The sequence below is a fragment of the Herpailurus yagouaroundi genome, unplaced genomic scaffold, assembly GCF_014898765.1.
Source record: "Herpailurus yagouaroundi ecotype Mexico unplaced genomic scaffold, PumYag 29, whole genome shotgun sequence".
Lineage (NCBI taxonomy): Eukaryota > Metazoa > Chordata > Mammalia > Carnivora > Felidae > Herpailurus > Herpailurus yagouaroundi.
The window spans coordinates 97,360,143-97,377,277 of NW_024412377.1; the positions used below are offsets into that span (position 1 = coordinate 97,360,143).

Here is a 17,135-nt window from a genome sequence, read left to right on the forward strand (position 1 = left end):
CAACAGAGCGTGAGCAGGGAAGGGGCAGAGAGAGGGAGACACAGAATCCGAAGCAGGCTCTAGGCTGTTAGCGCAGGGACTGATGTGGGGCTCGAACTCAAGAGATGTAAGATCATGACCTGAGCTGAAGTTGGATGCTCAACCGACTGAGCCACCCAGGTGCCCCGATCTGAATACTGTTTTTATTAAAAAAAAATTTTTTTTTTAAGTCTATTTATTTTTGAGAGAGACAGAGACAGAGTGTGAGCGGGGGAGGGAGACACGGAATCTGAAGCAGGCTGCAAGCTCTGAGGTATCAGCACAGAGCCCAACTCAGGGCCTGAACCCACAAACTTGTGGTATCATGACCTGAGCTAAAGTTGGACACTTAACTGGCTGGGCCTTCCAGGTGCCCCTGTTTTTATGTTTTGGACCCCATTTCCCCCCCTTTTGTTAAGCAAAGCAAGAACTATAGAAACATAAGAATGTGAGGATTTGTCTGCTCTTTACAGAAATATCCTTTTTGTTGGGGGGTGGGAGGGATAATTTTTTCTTTCTTCTATGGAGACAATAGATACTTAGAGAGGCAGCTGAGCTGAGCTATTCTCATCCCGAATTACGTTATGGCTCCTGGGCCTTGGTATCTTTGTAACCACGGAGTGTGTTCCACACTCCAGAAGGAAACTTGACCCTCACATAAAACCACTTGGAGCTTTCCGGATGGCCCATTTCTTTTTCTGGAGTGGTCAGATTCTGTGCCTAGGTGGGGGGAGAAACACAGTCTGCAAGGAGACGTGCGTGCTCACTTTGGCAGCACTTAAAGTAACATTGGGACGATACAGAGATTAGCACGGCCCCTGTGCAAGAACGACACACACATCTGTGAAGCAATCCATATTTTAAAAAGATGAATGAATGAATAAAAAAGAGAAGTATGTGTCCACTTGCCTGAAGCTGGAGTTCATTTTCCTGCCCTGAAGCAAATGGAGGCTGTAGAAGGGGATGGGGCAAGTCTTCAGGAAACAAAATCCTCCTGCAGCACCATATCCCCACCCCAGCGGTGGGTTCTGGGCTCTCTACCCATCAGTCTGCAGGGCTAGGAGGGATTCCAAGCCTCAACGGAGTTGTGTGTTTTCTTGTAAACAAAAATGGACATTGTGGGTCATAGGCCAGGCCAGCTCTGTGCTCTGTACCCTCCCCAGCCCCTGTCCTGGCACTGCCCGCGTTTGGTGCCACTGCCTTAAGGGAGCATCCAGATCACTTGGAGGGCTTTTAATAACACATTACTCCCATCCCCAAAGATTCTGAGTTGCTAGGTCTGCAGTGGGCTGAGAATTTGCATTTCTAGCACATTCACAGTTGATGCTGATACTACTGGTCTGGGGATCACGCTTTGAGAACCACTGTGACACTAGGCACTCCTTGACCTTCTGGAGGGTGTGTTGGGACAAGCAGACTCCACTCCTGATGGCGTGTCTACCTGTGGGGAATTGCCCGGTGCTGGAAGAGCCAGTATTTCAGAAGCAGTGGTTCATTGGAGTGCCACAGGGGCCCTGGCCCTAGAGCCTTCTCTATTGGCTCTTTCCACACAGACCAGGGATGTGGCATTTGGAGTTGCTGATTAGGGCTCTCGTTGCCTCCATCTAAGACCTTCTTGTCTCAGGTGTTGCAGAAAACTTCCTGGACCACGTTGCTTTCCTATATAAGATCCTTCATGGGCTTGCCTTTGGTCTTAAGATAAAGTCCAAAGTCCTAAAATGGCTGCAAGGCCTTTTGTGATTCTCTACCTTTATAGCTTTGTCTCTTGCCAGCCTCCGTCTTGGCCTCTGAAATACTCCAGTGGTCACTAACCTCTTTCTTTTCTTTTTTTTTTTTTGTAAGTTTATTTATTTATTTTGAGAGAGAGGGAGAGAGAGATCCCAAGCAGGCTCTGCACTGTCAGCACAGAGCCCAGTGTGGGCCTCAAGCTCACGAACCGAGAGATCATCACCTAAGCTGAAATGAAGAGTCGGGCACTTAACCGACTGAGCCACCCAGGCGCCCCACTAAATTCACTCTTTTATGAACTCACATCCCATTTCAGGGCATCCCATTTTGCTGGTGGCTTTCCCTGGTATGCTGTTTGCTTGTCCTCTTAGTCTGACATCTCCTGCTTGTCAGACCTCAGCTTAGCTATCACTTGCTCTGGTGACCTTACGTTGACCCCTCTGGAACCAGTTAGGGCTTCTGTAAAGGTTTCACATCACCTCGCAGTTTTCTCACTTTGGCTCATATCGGCTGCATCAAGGTCCTGATTACTGCCTGTTTATTTCTCTGTCTCTGGAGGGGCTGCAAGCCCATCACATGATCATTCATGTGATCCCGGGCTTGTCATGGTGGTTCTGTGAGGTAGATACTGCAGGGGAGGAAACTGAGGCAAAGGTAGGTTAAGTACCTGGCTTACAGTTCAGTTACCCTGTCACTGAGTTACAACCCTGGGATTCTCATTCAGGTCTCTTCAACCTGACCCCCCTAGCCAGGCTTCCTGCTTTGAGACCAAGAGCCCCAGGCATGGTCTGCAGACCTTTCCTGGGAGCATTAAAAGACTGGCTATTCCAAATTAACAAAAATGGTCCTTTCCTGTTGTTTTTTAGGTAAACTGGGAAACAGACTCTTGAATTCACAGCTGGCTTGTGGTTTTTGCATCTCGTTAAAGCGCACTCATCATACAGGTAAGGGGTTAGTTCTTGGGACCTGCTCCTCACGCTTAGGTGGGTTGTAGGAAAACTCTAGTCATGATGATGCACCCTGGTAACTCCCAGAGTTCTCATTCAATAACAAGAAAATCCTTAAATGAGGAAAGGTGTGAGGTGGTCCCCCACCCCTGTTGAGAGTTTATGGGGTGAAGGTGTTTACTTGGCTGGCTTTCTCCTGGGTGTTGCTGGCCTTTTCACCACCCAACATTCTTTTCTGTGTGCAGGGCTCCCTTCTCCCATCCATGTAAGCTGGTGCTTAATTCTTTTTCTAGGGGTGCCTGGGTGGCTCAGTCGGTTGAGCGCCCAACTTCGGCTCAGGTAATGATCTCGCGGTCTGTGAGTTTGAGGCCCGCATCAGGCTCTGTGCTGACAGCTCGGAGCCTGGAGCCTGCTTCAGATTCTGTGTGTCTCTCTCTGCCCCTCCCCTGCTCACATACACTCTGTCTCAAAAATAAACATTAAACAATATTTTTTAAATTCTTTTTCTTCATTTAAGACCCAGTCCGAATTTCTTTTGTTATTTATCAAACTGCATCAGGAAGAGGCTTCTTGGAGCATAGCCTTTTCCTCACCTTTACAGCACAACCAGTCACTGCTTATCTGCTCAGACAGCACACTTGCTTGCTATATGAGCTTTACTTAAGTGTTTGTGTGCATTTTTTTCTTCTAGTCTGTGAGTTCCTTGGCTGTAGTCTCCCATCTAGCATATTTTCTGGCATGAAACAGACTTTCAGTAAATGAGTAAATATGTCTGACAAAACAAAACAAAAAACAAACAAAAAAACAACAACCCCTAGTAAGCTCAGCTAAGGCACAGCCACAAAAAAAAATCATGATGTATTTCTAAGCCAATGAAATGATATGTAAATTGCTCTTTTGGATTAATTCTGTGCCTGTTTGCTCATATAAACATGCATAATTGAGAATTTACCCTAATATATTAAATTAGTAGGAGTTTAGACTCTTCCCCCTAATGAAAGGGATAAAAAGTCAGGAGTTTTCGTGTCATTGTCTTTCTATGGAGTAATAAGTGATGTAGGTCATGAAGCACTAATGTGCTAAATGACAACCTGCAGCTCTGAGTTTGCTCTTGGAGAGACCATTGTCACCGGGACCCTGGGAGCCCTGATCAGCTCTAGGGCTGGACATCTGTCTAAATGTATAGGCAGCAAGGGAGCAGTCAACAGACTTTCCCAATATATAACCTGGAGGCAATGAAAATATTTCTGAGTGGTTTGACCATTTGTTTTAAAACACAGTTCAGGTTTAAATAATTTTACAAAAAGCTTAAAAAAATTTTTTTTAATTTTAGAAAGAGAGGGGGTAGAGGAGAGGGGCAGAAGGAGAACAGGGAGGGGGAGGGAGGGAAGGGGAAGGGAGAGAAAGGAAGGAAGGAAGGAAGGAAGGAAGGAAGGGAGGGAGGGAGGGAGGGAGAAAGAAAAAGAAAATCCAAAGCAGGCTCCATGCTCAGTGTGGAGGCCAGTGTGGGGCTTGATCTCATAACCTTGGGATCGTGACCTGAGCCGAAATCAAGAGTCGGATGGTTGGCCAACTGATCCATCCAGGCGCCCCTTTAATGAAAAGCTTTTAAATCAGTGCACCTCAATCCTCCCCAGACTTCTCAGGTCATTGGGTTCTTTGAGAGGTGCACTGATTGGCTTCATCCTGTGGGTTGGGATTAGCAACCCCCAGGGTGGTGGCTCACTGAATATTGAAGCCAGAATGGGGCCTGGGTCTTCATCTAGAAGAATATGGTATTGAGTCTTTACTCTTGCCTTCCTATCCTGTTCTACATTAACACTGCTCATTGTTCAGCCTTTCTAGCTGCTTTGGTTGGGTGTGTGCGGCACTAAAGCAAAGAGAAAGAAGTTGTCTTCTGGTTTCTGCATTCCTAGTAGAGGTACTGGCCAATAAATCCACGTAAAAGCAATCACATAACTGTGGTTTCTTTTACCTGGTGCCGAGCCCCAGTTGTACAGCCATATGGGAGAATTTAGTGAAAGACAAAGCAGTACAAGAAATGTGACTCTCAGTTAACCCTACTCGTGTTCTTAAAATTTCCTAGGGCTTGGGTAGAGTGAGGACTTCAGCTTTGCTCAGGAATTTCCAGTCTCCATGTAAGCCAGTTTGTCTGCCATATTTGAAAAATAAATTAAGGAAATTAATTGCAGTTTAAAAGCCTACGTGTTAAAATATGAGGAGTTTTAGCTTTATAGTAGGTTTTGAAATTTGACTATTGACTGTTTTGCACCATTCCTGCAGAACCCGAATGCAAGGTGGTTGTTGTGTGTCTAGTTTTTATGCTGCCAAATGCATGAGGAGTGCTTACAGATTGGTAAGAACTGGCAACGCATTGAGCTTCTGGGAGATGTGATTCTCGGAGTGACTCCTGTTTTACAATACAATTCTAATCTGGTTAGAAAAAAATGTGGTAGGTCAAGTTATTCAGCTGTCCTCCTCCATATGGGGTTCTCACACATAGGTGTGCATTCAGGCACACTTCACTGCCTTCTCTGGTTGAATCTTGACTACCCCACATCATTTGGACTAGCCCAAGAAGTGCTACAGTTCTTGGATTTTCCTAGAGCTTCCAAACTTTGTGTTTTGGACTTATGCTATGGTGTTCTTTCATGGAATGGTTACTGTTTCTAAAGATGAGCCCGCTAGCACCCCACCTGTAGAATTTGTGTATCAGGGTGTGTGTGTGTGTGTGTGTGTGTGTGTGTGTGTGTGTGTGTGGTTAAGATGGCTGTTTTGGAGCGCTGGCCTTGATCCAAAGACACTGTCCAGCCTGGGCCCCTAGTGTCCACAGTAGACATTTGGGAGCCATCAGAGCGAAGGCAACTAGCGGGCATAGCGACTGTTCTGCTGGTCTCAGACTCCAGTGTCATTAGCTTGCTGGTCTCTGACTGACCATTTCCTTTATTGCCGAAGTGTCTGGGAACCCAGTCTGTAGCTGGTTATAGACACATGCAAAAAGTAAATGGCACATCCCCCTCCCAACCCCACCGGGTGTCTTTGGTTTTCTCAGGTGAAGCCTTTATCTTTTCTTCTTCTGAAAGAAGCAGCCAAGTCTCCAAAATAGGCTTTTGAGGTTCATGGTAAAGCTGCACCCAGGCATTGACATTTATGGGAAGAGTTTGCTTTTTTCCATTTCCAGGGCACAATCAGTGCATCACTTAGGAGCCACTTTTTACTTTGATCAGGTCACTTCTGAGCTGTGATATGTGGGCTGGTCTGTCTTATCCAGTGTAGAAGCTTGTTGTTGATTTCAGAGATAACTTATAAGTACTTGTTTCCAGGAAAACTTGTTTGTAAATGGAATATCTTGGATCTTGCTTTATGAAAGGACTATTGTTTTGGTCACTCTCATGTCCCCTTTCAGTTAAGAAATGGCTATTTCCTGTTTCTTAGCATCTTTTTACAATTATGGACCTGAGTTGGAAGGAGGCCTTCAGATAACTAGTTAATAAAAGTAACTTTTCCAAAGAGGCAAAAGAGAGTGAAAGGATTTCCCCTTTCATCTCTTTTAATGACGAAGAATAAATATTCTGCATTTTAAATGATTCCTTTTCTCTATGAAGCATTTCTTACATTAAGCGGTTTCTGAGGCTTCCGGAATCCTGTTCTCTCAGGTTCCTTCTTCAAAGCTGGTGGCCGCCCTGTTTGGCTCCCTTTAGACCACCTCCACTGATGCTTATCTTTCTTCTCTTTTCTTTCCTGATGGGCAGGCCATGGTGCTTGCCTCCCTGCCTGGGGTGACTGCAGAGTATCCTCCTACCCTTGATGGCTACGAGCTGAAAAAGAAAACAAACAGCTGAAGCTCCCATTGAAGCCCAGCAGGCTGGGGCAAATAGTTCTCATTCTCCTTGTTCCTGGGTTCAAAGTGCACTTCACATTTTATGGGGGTGATCAGCCCTCCCAAGGTGCTGGTTTGAGGGGGCCTGCATCTGAGCCTGGTGGACAATTAACCGTGCTGACCTCCTCCTTTTTGCCTTCGCCTTACTGGCTGAGCTGACGTTAATGCTCCGAGTGAGAAGGGGCCCGCTGCTCCTTTGAGCGCAGCACCAGGCAGGGCTGGAGAAACAGTTGATCCTGTTCAAAGGGGATGTCTCTGAAGCATGAAGATTGAACTGATTGTGACCCCACCCTGGGGGAAGGAGAAGCGCCCTCTGGAGAACAGGCCTGGAGGAAGGGGCTGTCAGTTACTAATCTCATTGGCTTTTGGGTCTTCAGGGACTTACATCCATTTAAAAGAGAATTGGGGTTGAAGGTAATAAAATAGGCCTTAAATTAGAGGAGCAGGGGGTCATTTCATCTAATTTTGTGGTTGTTACTGAGGAATAAAAGGCAGAGGAGATAATTTCATTAGCCCCTTTGAGACCTTTATCACGGTGAGATGGCATTTGGGGATGAGCAGAGCCTCGTGGGTGCTGACCTTTCCCCTTCAGGGGCCTGACAGCCGGATTTCCTTGGCACCGGGGGACAGCCTGGGGAGGCACAGACACCATTCCGGGCACCGTGATCAGGAACATAGTTTCTCCTGCTCTGAGTGATGAGAGTTAGTGACTCAGGACAGCTGATGCGTGTCCCAACATACCACTCTGCCAGTGTGTCATCCACACCGAAAATAAAGAAATCCACCAGACGAGAGGTCTGTTAGAATTGGCATCATATCTTTTACTTCTGAGGAAGGCTTGCCTGTCACCTGTTGATGTGATTTATTTGGAGCATGATGGTCATGACATTCCTTTGAGCTGAGCAGTGTTCAAAGTGTTCAATCTTATGGAGGAGAGTTGGCGTAAAAGTGGAAGCTGTGCCTTCTGTTTGCTTAGTCCCGTTCTGTTCCTAGTGTATGTTCCCGTCCGCTGCTTCCGAAAGCCTCACTCGGTAGGTGGCTATTCCCATCCATGTTTGCAGAGAAGGGAGTAAGGCAGAGGTTCTGGGACTTGTTCTAGGTTCCCCAGGAGGGAAGTAGGGGAGCCGGGATTCTCTCTCTGGGGACTTTCAACTTTCAAATTAAGTTCTCTGTGATTATTATTGAAGGCACAGAGGAAAGAGGAGGAGAATGATCCAGATTCTTCCAAGAGAAGGGAGAGAAAAGTAGTGGTTAATAGATAGTTCTCCACACCAGCCACCAGCTGGCACCATCCCTCAAGGCAGCCTGGTTTTTTTCTGAAGGGGAGAAAAGTGACCAGGGTGGGCTGGACAAGACGAGGTGGGAATTGGGGGAGATTGAAGAAGGGAGGGTGGGAAGGGCTATTTGTCTATCTGAAGCAGTCATAAAGCGTTGAGTAACTTCTGGAAAGCGTCTGCATATGATCAGGAGGGACAGTGACATCAAGTCTTGCCTCTTGATAGTTTATTTCTGAGGCCCAGCTTTTCCCACGTCTATCTTCATTCGTGGTCTTATTTTCTTCTCTCTAGTTTCTCCCTCCCTGTACTGCATACATTTCTGCTTAATATTTGTGAACTTAGCTCTGAGCAAAAGAGCACTTCTATTAACCTTAACCACTGTTAAGTGCCTTTAATCCTAGATTCCTTTTGTGTAGTTCTTACCAAAATCGATTCCCCCATTGATTCAGGAGCTGATGTTTCCCCCTGTCTGTTGATAATGGAAAGTGTACTCCCCTCCCTTTCTGGTAGATGTGGGGCTCTTGGGAACTTCCAGAAAGTAAAACTCCAGCCAAGTGTTTTCCTGAAATGTTAGCTGAGGGGAATGTTTCTGGTGGGTAGGGGGCATTTCACTTGTTTCACTAATGTTTCTCCACATTCTGTTCAAGAATCTTTGCCCTGTGGTCCTTAGAGGCAAGAGTCCTCCTGCCTTGGCCGGGTGCTGTTCCTTTCCTTCATGACTGTGGCTAATCAGAAGTTGGCTGCACTTCAGTGCCTCTTAAAAGCTTTTCTCCGTGGCTGTGTCCAGGAAGTTGAAGTGCAGTGTCAGAAATGATGTGAGTTGATGAAGAAGAAATAAACAAATCCAGGCAACATGTGAGGAAGCCTTGGCAGCCCAGCTCCTGTTTTTATGTCGTTTTGATCTGAAGGAACCAGATTTCCTCCATGTGGAAGAAATGGGGCAGTGAGGGTCCCTGTGCCAAGGAGCCTGAGGTGTGCATGCCACTGGGCCTTCTAGAGTAGGGCTCCACGTAGTCTAATGAAACTCTGGGATGAAAACGAGTCGTTTTTACTTGGCAGAATGGAGATAAGTCACACGTCTGCAGCCTGAGCTATATGTACGTGGAATAAAAATAGCATCTGTTCAGGAAAGCAGAACATTCCAGAATGCTTCATTCTCCTCTTGGCGCTAAAGCAGAGAGGGAGGGGATAGAAGAGCTGGAAGGGACTTAAAAGAGCTTATCCAAGGCTTTGATTTCAATTAGAGGCACCAGATAACTTGACCAAAACCCCATGAGGGCAGGGACTCCAGACTGTCATGCTTGTTCACCTTCATAACTCTGGTTCCTTGCAGGTCGTAGGTGTTTAATATGCCCTTGTCGGGTGAATGACTGATATAAATGAAGATAGGACTTCTGACTCCTAGTCCAGTGGAGGTGTTTGAGGTGTATCTTTGAGGTATTTTTATAGGCTGAAAAAAGTGTAAGAAGTGGTGCCAAGTAACTTTTATGTAGTTGATTGTGATTACACGTCGATGAAAAAATTGAGACGTGGTGAGATTAAACTGATTCCTTAAGGTTGGTGGTGAAGTTGAGGGGGAGAGAGGCCTTCTCAGGCTTAGGGGTGGGGGGGGAGGCAGGACTGCCACGTTGTTGTGTGTGTGACCGGTGCCTGGTGGAGCTGGGCAGGGCCTGGGCTGTGGAGAGGTGATGTTCCCCCTCGCAGGTTCCCCAGGGGGATCGACACAGCCATGGAACAGACAGGTCTGAACTTGTTCTTCCACCCACGCATAGTACCCGCAGCTGGGAGCCACCCCTCCTTCTGTGGCCCAGTGCCTTCGCTTTCAGAAGGACGTACTACCTGGGGCTCATGGAACTTTGAGTCTATTTGTGGAGGTGCATGTGTACGAGACGCTGTGGTGTGACTGGAGGTCAGGATGTGCTTGAGCGTTTCAGGGATGGGAGGAGGACTCTGTTCTCTCTACTGCCAGGCCCCATTAGCCAGCAAATCGGGGTCTCTGTCACCACCCAAGCTCATTTTGAAAATTGCAGCAGTGGCTTCTGTCACTGGGCTCAAGCAAGTAAATGAGGTCACTGCAGTGTACTTAGTACTTAGAAACCCACCAGGTAAGCCATGCCATTGCTGTCAGGCCCATGAGGCAAGGCGTTGCTGTTAATTTCTCTCCCTTGTTTAACTTCCCAGTTAACCCACGAAATAAGATTTACCATTATGTGGAGTTCTAACATTTAGAATCATTAAAGGAGGTTATTTCAAGATTAAGAGTGGCCAGAGAGGGGGCACCTGACTGGCTCAGTCAGTAGAGCACGCTTGATCTCAGGATTGTGAGTTCGAGCCCTACGTTGGGAGTAGAGTTTACTTAATTTAAAAAAAAATTTTTTTTTGTTTTCTAAAAGTTGCCAAAGAGATTATAAGGTCAAGATTTTTGTTTAAATTCACAAATATTGAGTAAGGACATGTTATTGTTTGCTACTTGGTGAGTTTCATCTACCCAATGAACCTGGTCTATCTACCCATCCCCCTATCTTCCCAGCCTGGATGGACGTGTATGTATCTCTTTAAATTGACCTTTGGGCTCTACCACACGACCTTAATGTCCAGAGTTGAGTGTGCTTCCTCTGGAACCCCTGGCAACTGACCACTTTCATGTGGAATTTTCTGTGCCACCTCTGGGAGAGAACCCTGTTTCTTCTGGAAATTCTTCCTCCCTATTGGTCCTTTCTCCTGACTTCTGCTGCTTCATTGACTTCATATGATGTCTCCTGCTTCTTTCCAGGGACTATGCAGCAGACATCCCATCTCTCGGTGGGTCATAAGACAAGCTGTAGTCTGACCCTGATTGATGAGTACAGAAAGAATCAGCTGGGTTAGCAGCTTCTGTTCCGTATTAAGGATCACAGGGCTTATTGATCCAAAGTGGGCAGGCATTCTGCAGGCCAGAGGTGGGTCTGACCAGGTCTCTGTAGCGGGAAGAACAATGATTACCATTGGCTGGACTATTAGAGCTTCAATAAAAAGAGCAAGCTTAATCTTGTCCAGTGGCATTAATCATTACTTTTGTGTGTGTGTGTATAAAAACCAGGCCCTGAGAAGTGATTCTCTGGTAGTGCCCTCATAGTCTGGTGTTTGAACTTCCCATGGGGGCTATTCTTTGGCACTGATGTCGTTATTTGTGAGCTGGTCCTATTGTGCAGAGCTAGCATGATGCTTTGGAAATGAACAGTGAATGTTTTACTTGAACTGAAAATATTCTGTGTGCAAAACCATGCAAATTAGAAACAAATTCAATTTTTAAGACTGCATATGTGTTGACAAAAACAGCTTTTGGGGAATATCTAGTTTCTTGAAATCATTTACATGTGGGGAAAACCTGATTATTCTCTTTAGGATTCTTTTTTTTTTTTTTTTTAATGTTTATTTATTTATTTTTGAGAGGGAGAGAAAGAGGGAGAGAGGGAGGGAGGGGCAGAGAGAGAAAGAAAGAGAGAATCTCAAGCAGGCTCTGCATTATCAGATCTGTGAGATCGTGACCTGAGTGGAGGAAATCAAGAGTCAGGTGCTTAACTGAACCACCCAGGCGCCCCTCTCTTCAGAATTATTACAAGTATAAACAAAGGTGGGGTGTGAGCCTTGAGCATTTGTGAAGGGTAATTTAGGAAGCAGACCTTTTAGTGGAAAAGTGTTTTAGCATTGCTTCTTCATGAAGGCACACTTTTTACCTCTTTACTTATTTTACTGCATGTAGCATAGTTTCATTTGTGTAGTTCTCCTTATCTTTTCTTTCTTTCTTTCTTTCTTTCTTTCTTTCTTTCTTTCTTTCTTTCTTTCTTTCTTTCTTTCTTCTTTCTTTCTTTCTGTTTTTAATTTATTTTGAGAGAGAGAGAAAACCAGCACGGGAGGGAGAGAGGAGACAAAGGATCCGAAGTGGGCCCTGTGCTTGCTCTCAGTGCAGAGCCTGATGTGGGGCTCCAACTCAGACCTTGAGATCATGACCTGAGCCAAAGCTGGATGGTTAGCCGACTGGCCACCCAGGTGCCCCTCTCCTTATCTTTTTTTTTTTTTCTTTTTCTTTTTCTAGCCATCTATGGGGGTCTGTAACCACAGTGGCAGAAGAAAAGTTAATGGGACTTTATATAATACTGTTCATATTTTTAAAATTAAATGCTCAGATGTGATAGAATTGTGTATTCGTAGGATTCCAACTTACTGTAAAAATGTAATGTTAATAAGTTAGAAGATTGGTTCGTATTCATGATTTTTTATTGTGCAGTGAAATAGTATATATACACTCATTAATTTCTCCCCCCCAAAAAAGGTATAAATCATGTAAGTATAGTTTTATGGAGAATAGGAGTGTAAGAATCAAAGTTTGTGGTTATTTTGCAAGTATCTTGCTCTTGTTTTTACAATTCAGAGAGTTGTAAAATTTGGAGAAGTCTTTAATGTGCTCCATCTGTCTTCTCTTGCATTTATTCCTTCTGTGTTTTCTCTAGCTGATCACTTCCCCTGCTGTGCTCTTTCCTGAGAACCGGGATTAAATCCCTGATCTCCACCCCAGTTTAATCAGCCTCTGTAATGCCTGAACTCTAGGGTCTTCATGAGAGGACCAAGTTTTTCCTCCAGTCTGGCCAGGTCCCAAAGATATCTTGGTCCTTGTTTTGTGGTCCTTACTGGAGCACAGTTGTACCTCACAAGCAGCCCAGCTCACCCTGAACCTAAGGACCATGCATTTTCTGTAGCCTAAAAATGGTAATGATTAAATATACAGGATTGGATTTTGTTTGGTGATTGTGCAGTCTGATTAAGTGTTTTACCAATTAATAAATATTAGAGTAATGATAAACATTATTATCAGGCTCTTGGGAAAGAGAATGCTTGGGAGACAGCCCTTTCCAGCCCCATTTTGCCGCTGGGGCTAGGGCTGGACTGAGTGGTTCTGGTATTTGGATGGGTTCTGTGGTAGGGAAGACCCCGCCTAGTATCAAGGAAGCTTGGGTTCAGTCTCTGCTCTGGGTACCCAGGCTCTAAGACCTTAGGCAAGTCACTTCTCTTTCAAGGCTTAGCTTCCTTCTCTGTTAAATGGGGATACTTGTTAAGAGAATTAACTGAGATCACTTTTGTAAGGCATACCTAGAGCACAGTAAGTGGTAATCATCACTCCTACTACAATGGGAGCAAGTTGACCTGAGTAATCCAGTGATTTCTGAAATTTCTTCTTGAATTGTTGCCCCCCTCAGCTGAGGTGCTCAAAGCATTTTTGTAGCTGATGTTATTTTGAGGCCTGTAGTGAGTATAATGGGGGGTGGAGGTGGGGAGTGCTGCTGTTTCCATATCAAAGCCTGCTGTGGACCAAGTTTCCGACAGCTCAGGGCCTGTGTTTACCCTTTGTCCGTGGCCAATACCTTTCATAAATGGGCTTTTCCCAGGGCGTCCTTTGCCTTTAGGATCAAAGGAGTTCTAGAGTGTGTATTTGACATGAGGTAAAATTAATAGTCATTTTGAAATTAAATGAGCCCTGTGGCAGCTTTGTTTGAGAGTCTGTGTTTGTTGGGAGGAATACCTACTGGGTGAGGGCCCTTGCTCAGTGACGATCTGCTCTGTGGGGCAGCTACGATTCGGCCTCCTGGAGTAAAATGTTAGTTGGAAAGAAGGATGCAAAGCCAAAAATTCTTCAGAAAGTGTTTATGTTTGTCCTGGGAGAGTGGCAACACGTCGCACGCTGTTAACGGGCCTGGCCTGCTAATAGTCCGGTGCCGCAGTTTGCACTAACCCAACAGTGTAATTTATTTCACTGAGGGACTTGTGGTTTTATGTGCCATGTATCGGTGTCATTGAGACCTTGTTTGGAGAGGAAAATAGCAATTAACGTTTGAAATAGGAAGTAGCTTTACACATTTGTGGTGGACGAAACCCAATAAAAATGACCATCAGGAGTTCCCTAAAGGTGACCATAAGAGTTTATAAATGGTGGTTTCCGTCTGGTAGGTTGACAGCTTTTGATTTGTAAGTATAAACCAGAGTATGAGAGCCACAAACAGAGCAAGGCATGCGAGGGAGCATGACTGCAGGGAGGATGGTGACTCCACGGGACATGCAGGCAGGTATCTGCGTTGTCTGAGGGGCGGGTGGCTGAGGGTGAGGGTGTGTTTGGCCAGCTTAGGCCATGTCTGCGTCGCTGCTGGGAGATGACAGATGTACAGGATCCTCCTGTACTGCACAGGTGCTGGTACTGAAAGAGTGGCTGCTAATTTGTGACTGGGTCTGCTTCTGCCCTTGCACAAACATTTCAGCTCATTATCTCAAGAAACAAAAGAACCGAGCAAGTTACTGAGTACTGAATCCTTTGACGTTTGTTTTCTGGTCTGTCTTCGGTGTTTCCGAATGACTAGATCGTCTAAATTAAAAGTAACTTTTAAAAATTAAAGAATGGTTTCCTGAGAATTAGGATTTTCAGGCTTGGGAGACTTCTTTTTAAAATTGAGATAACTCCTAGCGCTTGTGAGAAAGTCGATTATTGTATGTGCGTGGTTCAGAAACATGAAGGGAGAGATGATGGTGACTCTAACGTCTGCTTAACAGTCTGCTCAGAGTGTGTGCCTTCGAGCAGGGTTGCACAGCTACTGACGGTAGCAGGGTTCGCACTCTTGACGTTTTGTGTGGAATAGTTCTTTGTTGCGGGGCCGGGCTGTGCATTGTAGGATGTTGAGGAAGGGTCCCTGGCCTCTGGTGACTAGATGTCAGAACTCCCACCCCTAGACATTGCCAGTTGTGCTGGGATGGGGGCAGGGAGGGCCAAACCATCTTGGCTAGAACCACTGCCTTGGACTGAGTGTGCTAGGAGGTGTTTTCATTTGGTTGTTCACCCAGGTGATCTTGGCTCAAAGTCCTCTCACACATCATCTTGCCTTATTGACTATGAGTGAGTAAGAGAAAATAAAATAGTGAGGGTAAACTGCAAGGGATGACTAAGAGATGATGAGTGGAAAGCATTAGGGATTTACTTACTCCTCAAGGGAAGGCAACCCCAGTGAAATATCTCCTGGAAATTTCTAAAGGCCAAAGCTGTACAAAGAAGAGTGATCGGTTCCGTTACACAACTCTTTGCCTTGTCAGCTCAGAATTTCTTGGTAACAGTAGGGCTCATGGCCAATTTCTAATCGGCCAATTTCCCTGCTGTTTTTGACCAGTTTTTTTTTTTAAAAGCTGTCACTCTGTTTCTTTTTTGTCAGGCTCAGCCCTTGAAACAAGCAATTCTGAATGTATATGTTCAAGGCTCGGTGCAAGTTACCTTTACTTCAAAGTCTTTGATATATACGTTATACAATATGGCTGGGAAAGTTCTGGATTTTAAAACAAGTTGTACCTCCTCGAATCTGGGTGGGTTTGTCACCACTTGACCAGGAGGGTATGACAAAAATTGTCATCGTGTGACTTCCGACCCTAGGTCGTGGAAGGCCATGCAGTTCCTGCCTTGTTTGTGGGAAGACTGCTTTTCAAGCCATGAGCTGCCATTTAAGAAGTCTGCTCTGTGGCCATTGTGGCAGGTGATGGCGGTGGACCATCTCGGCTGAACCCAGCCTTCCATCCATTCCCACTGAAATGTGAACAAAGCCACCTCGATCCTGTAGACTGGCCCATCCGGCCACTGCATGCCACCTCTGACTTGCCCCGTGGAACAGAAGCATCATCCAACTGTTCCTTTTGCCCAAATTCCTAACCCGTGAAATGTGAGACACTATAAAAAACTGTTTTCAAAAATTAATTAATTAATTAATTATTCATTCACTTATTCATTTAATGTTTATTTACTTTTGAGAGACAGCATAAGCAGGGGAGGGGCAGAGAGAGAGGGGGGCCGGAGGATCCAAATCAGGCTCCACGCTGACAGCAGTGGGCCCGATGCGGGGCTCGAACTCACGAACCATGAGATCATGACCAGAACCGAAGTCCAACGCTCAACTGACTGAGCCACCCAGGTGACCCCTCAAAAGTTGTCGTTTTAAAAGACTCCTATAAAAACAGATCAGGGGCTCCTGGGTGGCTCAGTCGGTTGAGTGAATGTCCTACTTCGGCTCTGGTCATGATATTGTGGTTCGTGAGTTTGAGCCCTGCATCGGCCTCGTTGCTGTCTGTGTGGAGCCCGATTTGGATCTTCTGTCCCCCTCTCTCTCTGCCCGTCCCCTGCTTGCACTCTCTCTCAAAAATAACTAAACATAAATAAAAAGAAAAGAGAAAAAAAATCACATCAACCATTTCATCTAGTGCTCTACTGAAAACTTGTTCTAGGAGCTTCTTGAGATATGGTTTATTGGTCTTCTTGAAGAACTTTTTCAGGGGAATTATGACCATGTTTTTGCCTCATTCTGCTGACTGACTTTAATACCTCTCTGGCATAGTCTACTAAATTGTTAACAGATGTTTTAATTTTAATAAGTATTGCTTAATAGTAACTATTAACTAGACGTGAAGTTGCTCTGGTTTAACCTGGATATTAGGGTCACAGTCCTTGCCTTCATTTGGTGCCTTATTCCGGATTATTGCTCTGATGTCCCAAGACCCAATGACTCTTGGGGCCCTCCCTGAAGTGTACACTTTTGGCAGAGCTTTGCAGTTCTTAGAAGATTAGATCAGTGTGTCCTAAATCCTGTCCTGGGGTTGGAGGCACTCTAAAAGGTATCTTTTCCTAGAGATGAACAGCATTAAAGTATAGGTTGTAAAAATCACACCTTGGGTATATAACAGAATATCCCTTATGTTTAGCTGGTTAGGGAGGAGAGATACACAATCATTTGAATGCATCCTATGAGAGAACTAATAGTGTCCTTGTAAATGTGAAGTTACACTTCTAGGAAAGCCTGGAAATAACACAGTGACCAACATTAGAGGAGACTCATGACACTTCAGATTTTGAGGCCTGCATCAGGAGCTCTCCCAGAAGCCAGGGTGTGCTTCAAGGAAGTCAGCATCAGGGATGGCTTCTCCTGAGTTAGAGCAGGCGGGCGGAAGAAGCTGCCTTTTTGCAGATTGGTGCCAGAGTGCAAACAAGTCCAGGTTGTGGGAGTGTGGACCTCCAGGGATGTCACTGTTAATGCTAACATCAGTGAGGAGGGTCAGGCTAATTAATATGAGGCATTATTGGCTGTGATCCTGCAAGGAGAGCTGTGGTTATCTTCCGCAAAGGCTGTGAAGGACTGTGAGGGTAAACGGGACTTCCTGAGGGTGAGCTGTTTCTGTCACCCTCATCCTGCATCCCTTGTAGCAGCCTTTCCTTTTCTCTCTGGGACATGT

General features: G+C 45.5%; 1 protein-coding gene and 1 non-coding gene across 5 annotated transcripts in view; both read left to right on the forward strand.

Annotated features, from left to right (window-relative positions):
• LHFPL2 (LHFPL tetraspan subfamily member 2) overlaps positions 1–17,135 on the forward strand; it is a 165,477-nt gene that overhangs the window by 14,053 nt on the left and 134,289 nt on the right. For 2 of the 4 annotated variants that reach the window (XM_040450073.1, XM_040450065.1), the window contains exon 2: positions 2,613–2,690. The exons of the other annotated variants lie outside the window; for them this stretch is intronic. The gene's annotated coding sequence lies outside the window, so the exon portion shown is untranslated. The remainder of the gene's footprint in view (positions 1–2,612; positions 2,691–17,135) is intronic. 4 annotated transcript variants of the gene reach the window in all.
• On the forward strand, positions 778–881 carry LOC121016837 (U6 spliceosomal RNA). The gene has a single exon (XR_005784487.1). It is a non-coding gene; the product is annotated as a U6 spliceosomal RNA (small nuclear RNA).